Genomic DNA, 13,147 nt, shown 5'->3' with positions numbered 1-13,147 from the left:
AACTCTTTAAACAAGGGGCCAGTTTCCTATCCCTCAGACCCGTTGGAGGGCCGGACTATAGTTTAAAAAAAAACTATGAACAAATTCCTATGCACGCTGCACATATCTTATTTTGAAGTAAAAAAACAAACGGGGCAGAAACACCCGGCGGGCGGGATAAATGTCCTCAGCGGGCCGCATGTGGCCCGCGGGCCGCAGTTTGAGGACGCCTGCTCTGGATCATGATATAATCAATCCTGATTACAAAGCATTAGGCTTGGTGCTGGAGGAGACAGATTGAGGATTTTGTTACCTGATGATAAGCATAAGAAGGGGGGGGAAATCACCCTCAAACTCACTGTCATCAACTGGATAGCGACCCCATAGGCCAGGAATTGCCCTGCTGGTTTCCAGAAAGTATAACTCTATAGGGGAAAAGACAGCATCCTCCTTCTCACTCTGTTGTTGTTCAGTGTTGAGGAGTCAGTCAATTCATGGCGACCGCAGGTATAATGCAATGAAATACGGCCGGTTCCGGGCCATCCTCACTCTTCATGGGAATAGAAAGCCTCCTCTTTCTCTCTCGGGGTGGCTGGTGGTTTCAAACGATGGTTTCAGCCCAGTGCATAACCTCTACACCACCAGGACTCCTACACACATGAGAAAAAAGCCAAACCAAACTCACAGACTGCAAGTTGATTCCAACTCATAGTGATCCTACAGGGCTGGACAGGCCTGCCCGTGGGTCTTCAAGACTGTGTAACTCTTTCCAGAAGTAGGAAGCCTTCTCTTTCTCTTGCAGAAAGACTGGTGGTTTTGAACAGCTGACCTTGCAGTTAGCAGCCGAACGCATAATCACCATGCCAGCAGGGCTCCTGTATACACATAAGATAATCTATTAATAATGGCTTGAGTTCAGTGTCTGACTGCCTCTGACTTCATGAGACGTAGAGAGAAATTCAATTCAACCTCAGTCCCAGGTGATTCCTACAAACCAAAAGACCAGACGTTCTGCTGCTGGAAGCTAACATGTTGAGTGGCCACTACAACCCCCAAAGTTCCAATTTGGAGTCTTTATTAGCTAGGCTGCTTGCCGGAGGACCAAATGTCTCTCAAACCCCAGCAGCCCCTCACTGTTGCAAGGGGTCAGCTTATAAAGGTAAAAACCACAGTCTGGCTAAGTGGTAGGTCCAGGTTTTTCCTACACAGCTGTGCAAGCGAGTTAATGAAGCCAAAACCAGCGTTAGTTAACAGACACTGAGTGGGGCACATCTGGGAACAGTAGAGATTGTGAAGGACATTCTGGTCACACAGTACATTCCAAGAACATAGGCAGGAGGAGTTTAAACATTCTTAAAATGGCATTCCTGATGTCAAGTCAGCTTCAACACTGCCACCCAGTGGGTGACAACATATAGTGACCCCATAGGACAGGGGAGAACTGCTCTGAGTTTCCCAGGCTCTAGCTCTTTATGGGAGTAGAAAGCCCGTCTTCCTTCCACAGAGTGTCTGGTGGGTTCCAACAGCCAGCCAGCGCGATGCATAACCACTACACCACCAGGACTCTTACACGGGAAAGGGAAAACCCACCTCCACCTTCCAACGTTCTTACTAATTCTGACAGCCGGCCGTTCTTACTAATTCTGACAGCCGGCCTAGACGCCCCGCCTACAGCACTCTCTACCGCTGGATTCCATAACTCACTGCAGTGGTCTGTGTGCAGAACTCACTGGCCATACATACTCACAGGTACGCCACCCCTCTGGCATCACAACTTTCTGTCTCCTAGAGCAAAGGCTAAATTTACTGTTCAAGAATCTCGGAGTCCACTCGTTCCTAAATGTTTCCTCCCCGCTCCCACTACCATGACTCGAATTCGACCTTGCAAGTCTGGCTAGACCAGAGGATGTACACTGGTACAGATAGGAACTGAAAATACAGGGAATCCAGGGCGGATGAGCCCTACAGGACCAGTGATGTGAGTGGCGAAACAGGGAGGGTAAAGGGAGAATGGGTAGGAAAGAGGGAACCGATTACAAGGAACTATATGTGACCTCCTCCCTGGGGGACAGACAACCGAAAAGTGGGTGAAGGGAGACGTTGGACAGGGCAAGATATGACAAAATACCAATTTATAAACTATCAAGGGCTCATGAGGGAAGGCGGAGCGGGGAGGGGAAAAATAAGGACCTAATGTCGGGAGTTTAAGTGGAGAGAAAATGTTTTGAGAATGATGTACAAATGCGCTTTACACAATTGATGTGTGTATGGATTGCGATAACAGTTGTATGAGCCCCTAATAAAATGTTTAAAAAAAAAAAAAAAGAATCTCAGAGTCCAAAAGTTTTGCTCCACGCCTGGCTCATCTTTTATGACGGTAGCAAAATTCCCCATTCCTTCTGAGTGACTCAGTTTAGCCCGGCAGGATGCCAAAACATGTTTGGCATTCATGGTTTACAATCACAATATTAACAACCATTGTTAACAGTCACTTTCAAACTAAGTCATATAATCCTATCAGCATCTTCCTCCACTTTCATTAACCGACCGTAGATCATCAGGAAAAGAGGTGTATTAGAGCTTGAATTCTGATCTCTCCATTTGCAGAAGGCCAGGAAAAGCCCAAAGCTCATTGACAAGGAAAACCCAAAAACTCATTTGCAGAGTCCCCATGAGGACTAAGCCTACACTGAATACCTTCTGATCATTAGCCAAGGATGTGGATAATCTGGCCCTCTGGTAGAATGCACTGGAAAATGGATGACCTCCCCCCCTCTCCAGTCAGCCCAGGGAGGGCCATTCTCTTTTCAGGGTTTGCCTGGGTGTGACCTTAATGGGTGGTGTTAGTTGTTGTTGTTTGGTTTGGTGGGGTGTAGGGGTGGACAATAAATGGGGTCGTATTATCATGGGTCATGATCTATTGGTCATGTGCTGACTCCCTTGGTTAGAAGACCCTTTCCCGGGCCAATCTTGTAAACTTCTCTATCTAATGTAATGTACATGTCCCAATCGTGACCCTGTTCCCACTTCTGTAGCCCTGTCACTGTGATGTATGGATCTGCCACCAATGATACCTTGACTTGTCCCATGCGTCCTGACTGTAACTCCTTGGATGACATTCTGCTCTCCTTCTAATGGTCGACCTCATCCAGATCATGTGTCTGTGTCTTTGTGCCACCTTTATCCCTTTTAAGACTTAATGTTTCTGGTTACACAAATAATTCTATCAGTGCACCGTGGTTATACATTTGCCCACTAATCTCAAGGTCAGCAGTTCAAAACCACCAGCTAGCTCTGAAGAGGAAGAATGAGGCTTTCTACTCCTGAAAGATTGGCAATCTCAAAGACTCACGGGGGTGGTCCTACTCTGTCCTATAAGGTCGCTATTAGTCAGTATTGACTCAATGGTAGTGGAAATGGTGCCCCAGGAGGATGACTGATAATGTTCTCTAACATAAAATGACAATGATGCTTCTAAAGTGAAATATATATACCATATGTACTTGTGTATAAGCTGAGTTTTACAGCACATTTTTAATGCAGTTTTGATAGTAAAATCAGGTGCCTCGGCTGATATTCAGATTGGCTTATATTTGAGTATATATGATATCTCAGTTTATTTGGGAGCTTGCACTTAATTCCAGGCCCAATCTAAAAACAATTAGTTCCTATGACATGGCCCTGTTTGATGCTTGACCTCATGAAGAAGTCACTGAAGATATGGGTGCTACAGCAAAGTGCAGTGAAGAAACTAGATGGTGCCTGGCTGTCAGAAAGAATAGTGTCCGGGGTCTTAAAGGCTTGTCTTTAAACAAGGAGCCATCTAAGTGAGGTGTCAACTAAGTCCACATGGAAGAAGCACACCAGTCTGTGTGACCCAAGGATTGTAAAAAATAAAATCAAAATCCAAAGGAAGAAATGGTATCAGAGCTTAAGTTGTGAACAGCTGGTTTGCAGAGACTATGGATGACAGTGGAAGACCAAAGTCCATTTGCAGGTCCACACGTGAATTAAACTTCAGGTGACGCCCCACTGATAATAGTGGAGTGATGTGACTAGTCTTGTTATCAGACAGAGAGCATTGTAAAGCCAATTATGGCAGACGTACTTACGGTAAGATAAAATGTAATATCATTTGTTTTCCCTCTTGACCATTTTAAAGCTGTTTCAGTTAAAAATTTTTAAGTGATAAAGCTTCTCTCACCATAAACTCGGGATGTGAATAGCTGTGTTGTCATGCAGGGTGCATTGGAATGTGGATTACTGCAGGTGCACTTATGCCAAAATTTACACCTTATCATTTGTACTACTTATTATTATTTTCTGCTTTCTTTTCGATGGAGGTTTTTCCTCTGTATTTGTTATTGTTATTAGTTTATTTTGTTGTTTGTATGTATTTTTTGTTGTTTCCTGTGTATGAAATTCGGGATAAGTAAATCTACAGAGCCACTGGATTCATGGCTCCTTGGGGGTAAGGCAGGGAAGGTTGGGGGGAATTGGGGAGTTAATAACAATGAGTACAAGAATGAAGAAAATGTTCTAAAACTGACTGTGGTAATGACTGTACAACTCTTCTTGATGTGCTTGAACTATTGAATTATATGATAGACTAGATAAAACTTTATCTTTAGATTAGATAAAACTGTCATAAATAAAAATAAATGTTTTCTTAATTTTATTTGAGATTGGGGTCTCTTTTGTACCTAAAACAGAGGAAACATACCCAATCTGCATGACCCCACCCAACTGTTACAAAGACTACTGAAATTCCTACCACCACTACCAAAAAAATCCACTACCATCCAGTCAATTCCAGTTCAAAACGACCCTGTAGACTATGGCTCAAAGAGCCATCACAAGTCAATCACAGCACCACTGCATGTAATTAGAAAAGTGAATCAGTAAGGACAAGCCGTCTCTCCTTTAAAAGCCAGGCGTCTCCAAAATTCAGTACAAGTTATGCTTGAGTCAACTAAAGAAACGGCTGCTGTGAAAATTTAACCTAGCAAGTAGGCTTGATGTGGTTATGCTCACGTTGCAAAGGAAACCTCTCCATGTACGAATGAGCATTCGCTCAGTAATACACAGGGTTAAATCTTATGTTTCAGACCCAGGGAAGCTGTCTCTTCTCCCAAGTCGTGACTAAACCCTGCTTCCTGACTGGATCTGTCTACATTTTTGCAACATGTGTAACCACTTCCCCTGCACCATTTGCCTGCCTCTGTGGGAGCTGTGATTTACAGGAAGAGTTAGAGAAGGGTTAGTGTCACTGCTCACTCCACGATGTTTTGACAACACTGTAGACAAGTTCTTAGGGCCACTTAGCCCAGGGTTACACGAGAAGGAATTGGAGGCCAACATGCATGTGACCCCTGCCCCAGTGCCCTCAGAAACGCCCCGAGGGGCTTACAGCTTCCTATTCCCTCTGTCTGCTGGGGCTTACAGGACACTCGTGAACCCGTGCTACCAGAGATGCCTGAACTGGAAGAGTGGACGCTTCCTGAATAACTTAATGTGTTCTTTCTTCAGATTGGACACAATTAAATTTCTTAGGTAACCTGTAGGTGTGCCTAAAACTGCACGGCTGCCAATTTACAGATGATCGTTTTAGGTCTGTTACTTTGATGGCCGATGCCATTCATTAGTTAACTGTGTTTACGCTGCCAGTAACAGAACAAACAAAAACAAACTCGCTGCCATCGAGTCATTGCCAACTCATAGCAACCCTATGGGCAGGGTAGAGCTGCCCCTGTGGTTTCTGAGCCTGCAACTCTTGACAGAAGTAGAAAGAGTCATCTTGCCACCACGTTTCGACTGGTGGTTTTGAACTGCTGACCTCAAGGTTAACAGACCAATACATAACCACTAGGCCCATAGGGCTCTTATGCAACTAAAGCTGGCTTTTAGAAATCAGAAGAGAACTGCACTGTTGGCTATTACTACAGATCCAGGCATAGATGACGGTAGAGGTGGGAAAAAGAAAACAAGAAGCAACGCACAGTCCACCCTGTCCAGCGTGTCTCATGGCGACCAGCCCCACAGTTGCCACCCTGTCCAGGTGTCTCCTGGCGACCAGCCCCACGCAGTCCGGTCAGCTGTGCTCCACACGTTTCCCAAGGAGGATTGCATTGGGCAAATTGGGAAACTGGGCAAGAAATCAAATGAATGAACTGGGCATATTTGCTGCCAAAAACCTTTTGAAAGTGTTCAAAAGCAAAACTACCACTTTGAGGTATACCTGATCCAAGCCATGGTATTTTCAATCACGTCACATGCGTGGAGGCTGGACGATGAATAAAGAGGACCAAAGAAGAATCAACGTCTTTGAATCACGCTGCTGGCAAAGAATATTGACTATACCAGAGACAAACAAATCTATCATGGAAGAAGTACAACCAGAATACCCCCTTAAAAGTAAGGATGCACAACAGCTCCTGTTCTTTAGACATGTCATCAAGGAGAGGTGGTAGTGGGTCAGTAAAACTGAAGGTCCTCAACAAGATGGGCTGACACAGCGGCTGCAATAATGAGCTGAAACACAGACTGACTGTGAGCATGGGGCAGGACTGGACGGTGTTCTGTTCTGTGTGCGTGGAGTTGCTGTGGGTCAGAACAGAATCGGTGGTATCTAACAATAAACTTTCAGAAGCAAATTGCCAGGCCTCTCTCCAAAAGCCTCTGAATAGGTTCAAAGTGCCAAGCTTCTGGCTTGTAGTTGTGTGCTTAAGCATTTCCACCATCCAGAGACTGGGGTTATTCTAACCCTCAAATGCCATGGGGTTGATTCTGACTTACGTGACTCATGTGTTACAGGTAGAAATGAGCACCCTGGAGTTTTCCTGGATATAATCTTTAAAGAAGCAGATTGTCAGACCTTCCAGCTTTCCCTTCGTCTCACACTGCCAGCGAGTCAATGCCGACTCATAGTGGCCCCATAGGGCAGGGTAGTTTCTGACGCTGTTACTCTTTATAGGAGCACAAAGTCCCATCTTTCCCCCACAGAGCTGCCAGTAGCTTCGAACTGCTGACCTAGAAGATTGCAGCCTAACCAAGTGTAAAATGTTTGTACCACCCAAGGTCCCAAATTGACTCTAAAATAACAACAACAAAAGTAAGTGCCTATCATGTTAGAGCCAACTCATGGAGAGTCCATGTGTGCAAACCCCAACTGTGCTCTGTAAGATTGCCAGTGGCTGTGACCTCTCAAGAGATCACCAGGACTTTCTTCCTAGTCTATCTTAGTCAGGATGAGAGATAGGGAGTGGCTGTGGATGAGATGCATTGGCCGGAACCAATCTTGAGTTTCCTGCATCAAAGGCAAGAATTCTGCCATTGAGCTACCAAGACCTCACAAATAAATGGACAGTAGGCTGATGGGTGCTTTTATATTATTCAAATGTTAAAAGCTGGGTGCAGATGTGTAGTAAGATCTTATTTGGGGTCAACATTTTAGAAACATGCATGCCTGGTTAGGCAGTCTTTCTGAGAGGCTACAAAAGAAAGGCTTGAGCAGGCATTCTTCTCAAACCACAAAGCTCCCTGCCGTTGAGTCCACTACTGACCGCACAGGACGGAGCAGAACTTCCCCGGGGTGTGTGAGGCTGTAAGTCTCTACCAGAGCAGAACAATGTCTGTCTCCCTGGAATCGGCTGGTGGGTTTGAACTGCCGATCTCATTAGCAGACAGCCCAACCTGTAATTCACCATGCCACCTGAGCTTCTTGTGCATTCTTTTAGGGAATAAACATTGGGGACTGTGGGGAGATTTATATTTTTATTTAAATCTAGACTACCAGGATTTTTATTCTCTGTATGCATCGATTTTATAATTAAGTTAAAGTAAAAACTAATTATTATTATATTCCATTTCTCTTTAGGGGGCGGAGAGTGAATAAAGATAATTCTAGTTCCTTGTAATGGAAACATTTAGCAGTAGAGATAGTTGCTTTTACTTTAAAGGAGTCCCCTCCACACACATACACACAAATTATATACAAATGATACACCATTTCTAAGATGCCCCCCGGCCTCCCTTAGCCTATCACTGCTGCCTTCACCCCTGGGGGGCATTATGAAGAGCTTCATTCTTCTCCGGGAAGGAGTCCATGCCTGGGGGCACTGTGCACTGCTGAACTGAATGAATGCTGCCATTTGCAAATACAACTAAAAGCTCCTCAAGGGAAATGCTTAAGGGTTTAAATATAATATTGCAGTTTACAAAATACTATATATGGCATACTAGGAACTAGAATATGGTCATTCTTAGATAATATAACCAGGACTAACCCATTGGTGGGTTGGGCTGTTGGCCTGTTTAACCACAAGGTCAGCAGTTCGAAACCACCAGCTGCTCTGAGGGAGAAAGATGGGCTATTTACTTCCATAGAGTTACAGTCTCAGAAACTCACAAGGGCCATTCTACCCTGTCCTATAGGGTTACTGTGAGTCAGCATTCATTAGAGGGCAGCGAGTGTCTAGCCGGGCTTACCCTAGAAAGTTTACATTTTATAGACACCTGCGGGTGAAGGACATAGAGCTATTATATGGTTTATTAACTGTCAGAACTTATAGTCTGCACTTACATATGTAAATCTCATTAGTAAGTGAATACATTTGGCCATCAGTCCTTTTTCCTATTAGTAACTGATTTGGAAAACCACCCAAGCCCCCTAGATATTTGCAGCCGAAAATCTGGTTGGAACTGGAAGGAAGTTGACTGTAATAGGCATATCCTTGTATTTTCCTTTGCTGAAAGGTGAACCTGTCAAAACAGAGTTAATGCCAGAGAAACGTAAGGGATCCTAGTCAAAAAATGCATGGCGTTTATATATAAGGGCCTTTTACCTCGGGCAAGATTATTTTTAAACATAATATTGACATTGAAATAATCGTAGCATTTATGCCTCTCATGAAGTTAAAGTCCCAGATCTGTTTAAAAAAAAGTATGAAGTTGTCAGGAAACGGCACTGATCCGAGTGAAAGTTGACTCTGAAACACTTGAAGGACATGAATTTTGGTGAAAAATCACCTAAATTACTTGTGAATTCTGCCTGGTTCTAAAATGCTGAGTTAGCCACGGTGGTCTTCACTGTAAGTGTGAGACACTAAGGTTTTCCTTTTCTGTCTGAAATGTTCACTTTTATGTGAAGAATCAATTTGGCAGATTACTACTTAAATCCGCTCATAAATTCTAAGGGCAGGGGAATGTTTTCAAACTGCTCAAGTTAGCCAATGGGATCTGAAAGGGAGTGTGCTGGGAGACTGCAGTCCTGCTCTTCTTCGGTGCAAAGAGGCGCATGTGGAGAAACAGCTCTCCTCCCCGGACATGACTGGCTGCGCTGTCATGCCAGCCATTGGGGCATCATCTGAGGATGGTGCGATGAGTGGAAGAGCGGGAACCCAGGAATTTAAAAACGCCAAAGAGTCACCAAATAAATGAATCAGAGCATGGCTCTGTTTAGGTTTCTTGTTATGGAAAGTAATCAACTTTCTTCTTAAAACTATTGACTCCACATTTAGAGAGTTGCCGATGTGGAAGCGCAAAACTAAGGTTAGATTATGATGCTATTTGTTCTCATCTATAATTAACACCCATCAAATGCTTTAATTAGTTACAATTAACCCCTTTTTAGAATAATTCACTCCAATGTTAGCAACAGCACTCTTTAAGAGACAAATAAGCCTACTGTTTTCAAAAGCCCCAAGGGAAAACAACGATGATTGACCAGGAATACATTAACTGGAAGGAACCGTTAACTAGAGGCATTATACTACAATAACAGCTGTTAGAACGAATCCGAACACCCACAGGATAGCTGGAAGTGCACATTTCTTTATGCGTGCAAGCACTTGTGTGCATACTTTTCAGACTCCTTATGTCCAAGACGCCTATGCACCCAAAGATGAAGGTCACCTTTCAGAAGATGTCATACTCTGTGTACGTGAGCCCTTTTCCAGGAACCTGGGGGTGTCAACCCACTGGTGGGCTCAGATAAGCTGACATCAGCTCCCCACCACCTGGTAACCAGAGAAGGCACTAATACACATAACCAAGTCTCACGCAAAGAAAATGAACTGTTCTCTATCTCACAACAGCCAGCACACATCAGTCTGACAGTTCTAGTCTTGAGCTCTCGAAATCACCAGCTTTCCCCCCATGCAGGTAGACCTTTTCCCTCACTGGGTTCTGGGTCTGGCACACCTTGTTGGTGCTGGCTCCAAGTCGTCATGCTGCGGGTTAGGCACTGGACTGCCAGCCACAAGGTTGGATGTTCAAACCAACCAGCGGCTCCACAGAACAGATGAGCCTGACTACATCCAGAAAGATTTAGTTCTGGAGATCCTATATAGGGTCGCTATGAGTCGGACTGGATTCGCAATTAGCAATGCATTTGAATTTGGGTTTTGGTTTTTGATAAAGCCTTACAAATAGCCTGGCCACCAAATTCTGGTCGTTTTTCTATTTATAATTGGTCCTGCATATTAGAACATGTTGTTGCTACTAGGGGCCACCAAGTCAGTTCTGACCCATAGCAACCCTCTGTCCAACAGAATGAAACACTGCCCCGCTGAGCCACCCTCCCAATTGTTCGTATGCATGAGCCCACTGTAGCGGCCACGGTGTCAATCCATCTCCAGGGCCTGCCTCTTTTTTGCTGCCCATCCACTTTTCCAAACATATCCTTCTCCAGGAACTGTCCTCTCCTGATCACATGTCCAAAGTATGTGAGATGAAGTCTTGCCACCCTTGCCTCTAAGGAGCGTTCTGACTGTTCATCTTCCAGGGCTGGTGTTTGTTCTTTTGGAAGTCCATGATATAGTTCAAATGCATCAAATTTTCTTCTGTCTCCCCTTACTCAATGTCCAACTTTCCCATGCATACGAAGTGATTTAAAGTACCCAGGCTTGGGTCGGGTGCACCTTTGTCCCCAAAGTAATGTCCTTGCTTTTCAGCACTTTAAAGAGGCTTTGGGTACAGAGTTACCCAGTGCAATCCGTCACTTGATCTCTTGACCGCTGCTTCCATGAGAATTGACTATGGATGAGACAGAATTAGAATATAGCCTTATGCAAACTACTGACTCTCTTCCCAAGTTGGTACCCTTTCTTCCCTAGTAGAACTTTGGGGACACGTGAATGAGATAATTAGTAAAGACTAGGACTGGTACAAGTTCGGTCTCATTTATCATGAAGACAGTGGTGGCTTCAGATCTACTCTATCCCGCTTCCTACTCTTCCATTTTTTCATCCATTTGGCACAGTGCGTTAGATCATGTTTTACTCAAACAGTAACAGCCTCAGTCAACACGGTCTCCTAGAGCAGGCGTTTGTTTCTGTCATATACCGCTGAGTTGGTTCCTACTCACAGTGACCTGTGAACAACAACTATGTCATCCTCATGATCGACCGGTTTGAGCCTATTGTTGCAGCCGCTGTGCCAATCCAGCCATATCTTTTCTCTGACCCTCTATTTTACCAAGTATGATGTCCTTCTCCAGAAATTGGTCCCTCTCGATGACTAAGAAAGGAAGAAAGGAAATCAGACAACGTCTTGCCATCCTCACTTTTAAGGAGCAAGCCAGTGGTCCTTTGTCCAGGACAGATCTGTTCACTCTTTGACAGTCCAAGGCGTATTTAGTATTCCTTGCCAGCATTCAGAAGCACCAGTTCTTTTTCAGTGATCCTTATTCATCAAAAGGTGGATAAAAGTTATCCAGCTTTTGCATGCGTATGAGGTGATCAAAAATATCATGATTTGAGCCAGGCACAATTTAGTCTTTAAAGTGACTCCTTTGCTCTTTAACACTTTAAAGTGCTGTTTGGCAGCTGGTTTTCCCATGTAACATGTCCTTTGCTCTCTTGGCTGTTGCTTCCATGAGCATTGATTGTGGGTCCAAGTAAAATGAAATCCTTGACAAGGTCAGTCTGTTCTCCGTGTATCAGAGTGCCGTCTATCGGTACAGTTATGAGGAACGTTTCCATTAGGTTGCCGTCTAACTCACCTAGAGGCTGTGGTCTTTGACCTTCGGTAGGAATGCTTCAAGTTGCCTTCACTTTAGCACACACAGGGTTTGTCGTCTCCACACAGCAGGCTGTCCCCTCAACACTGATGCCACGTTCTTCTTCACACAGGCCAGTTTCTTGGATTACCAAGTCCAAGAGTTCCTGATTTCAAACCACGAATTCCCTGATTTCAAACCCTTGTTCTGTTTGAACAACTGCCTTTTGGTCTATGAAGAGGGTTTGCATGAGCACAAGAAAGTTTTCTAGAATTCTTTGCAATGTGTTCCACAATTTGTTATAATCCACACAGTCAAATGTCTTTGCATAGCTAATAAAACCCAGGGAACCATCTTTCTGGTATTCTCTGCTTTCAATCAAGAGCCATCTTACATCATCCATGATGTCCCTTGTTTCATATCCTGTTTTTTGATTCAGGCTTGAATTTCTGGCAGCTCCTGGATGATGTCCTGTTACAACCATTTAAGAATTATCTTCAACAAAAATTTCCTGGCATGATCTCAGTGATATCTCTGCATTCTGTTGGATCACCTGTCTTTGGAATGGACACAAATATGGATCTCTTCCAGTCTGTGGGTCAGATTTCTTGGCACAGACGAATGGGTGGGTACCTCTGTCCTTTTGTTGAAACATCCCAATTGGTAGTCGTAACTATTCACTGCCTTCAGTGTGAAACTTGGACTTCTTCATCCAACACCATCAGTTCTTGGTCATATGTTACCCCCAGAAATAGCTGAATGTTCACCAATTCTTTCTAGATATGACTCTCTTTCTTCCATCTTTGTTCTGTGCCATTAAACATTTTGCCTACATTGATGCTAGATGCCATCGAGTTTGGTCCTCTTTACAGCAACCCTGTGAACAGTACAAACGCGCCTGGTCCTGTGCCAGCCTCACAACCGCTACGTTTGAGCCCACTGCTACAGCCACTTTGCCAATCCATCCTGTGAGGGGCTTCCTCTTTTTCACGGATCCTCCACTTTATCAAGCACGATGGCCTTTTCAAGGCGCTAGTCTTTGCTGATAATACGCCCAAAATATGTGAGACGTCTTCCCATCCTTGCTTCTCAGGACTATTCATTCTGGTCTAGGCCACAGTGAAAAGCAGAACTGGGGTCATGATGGTGGGCGGTGAGGAAACCTCACCC

Source organism: Echinops telfairi, unplaced genomic scaffold (genome assembly GCF_000313985.2).
Source record: "Echinops telfairi isolate 266 unplaced genomic scaffold, ASM31398v2 ScPeMD7_1;HRSCAF=3_0, whole genome shotgun sequence".
Taxonomy (NCBI): Eukaryota; Metazoa; Chordata; class Mammalia; order Afrosoricida; family Tenrecidae; genus Echinops; species Echinops telfairi.
The sequence above is the reverse complement of the archived record's forward strand: the minus strand, read 5'-3'. Positions refer to the sequence as shown.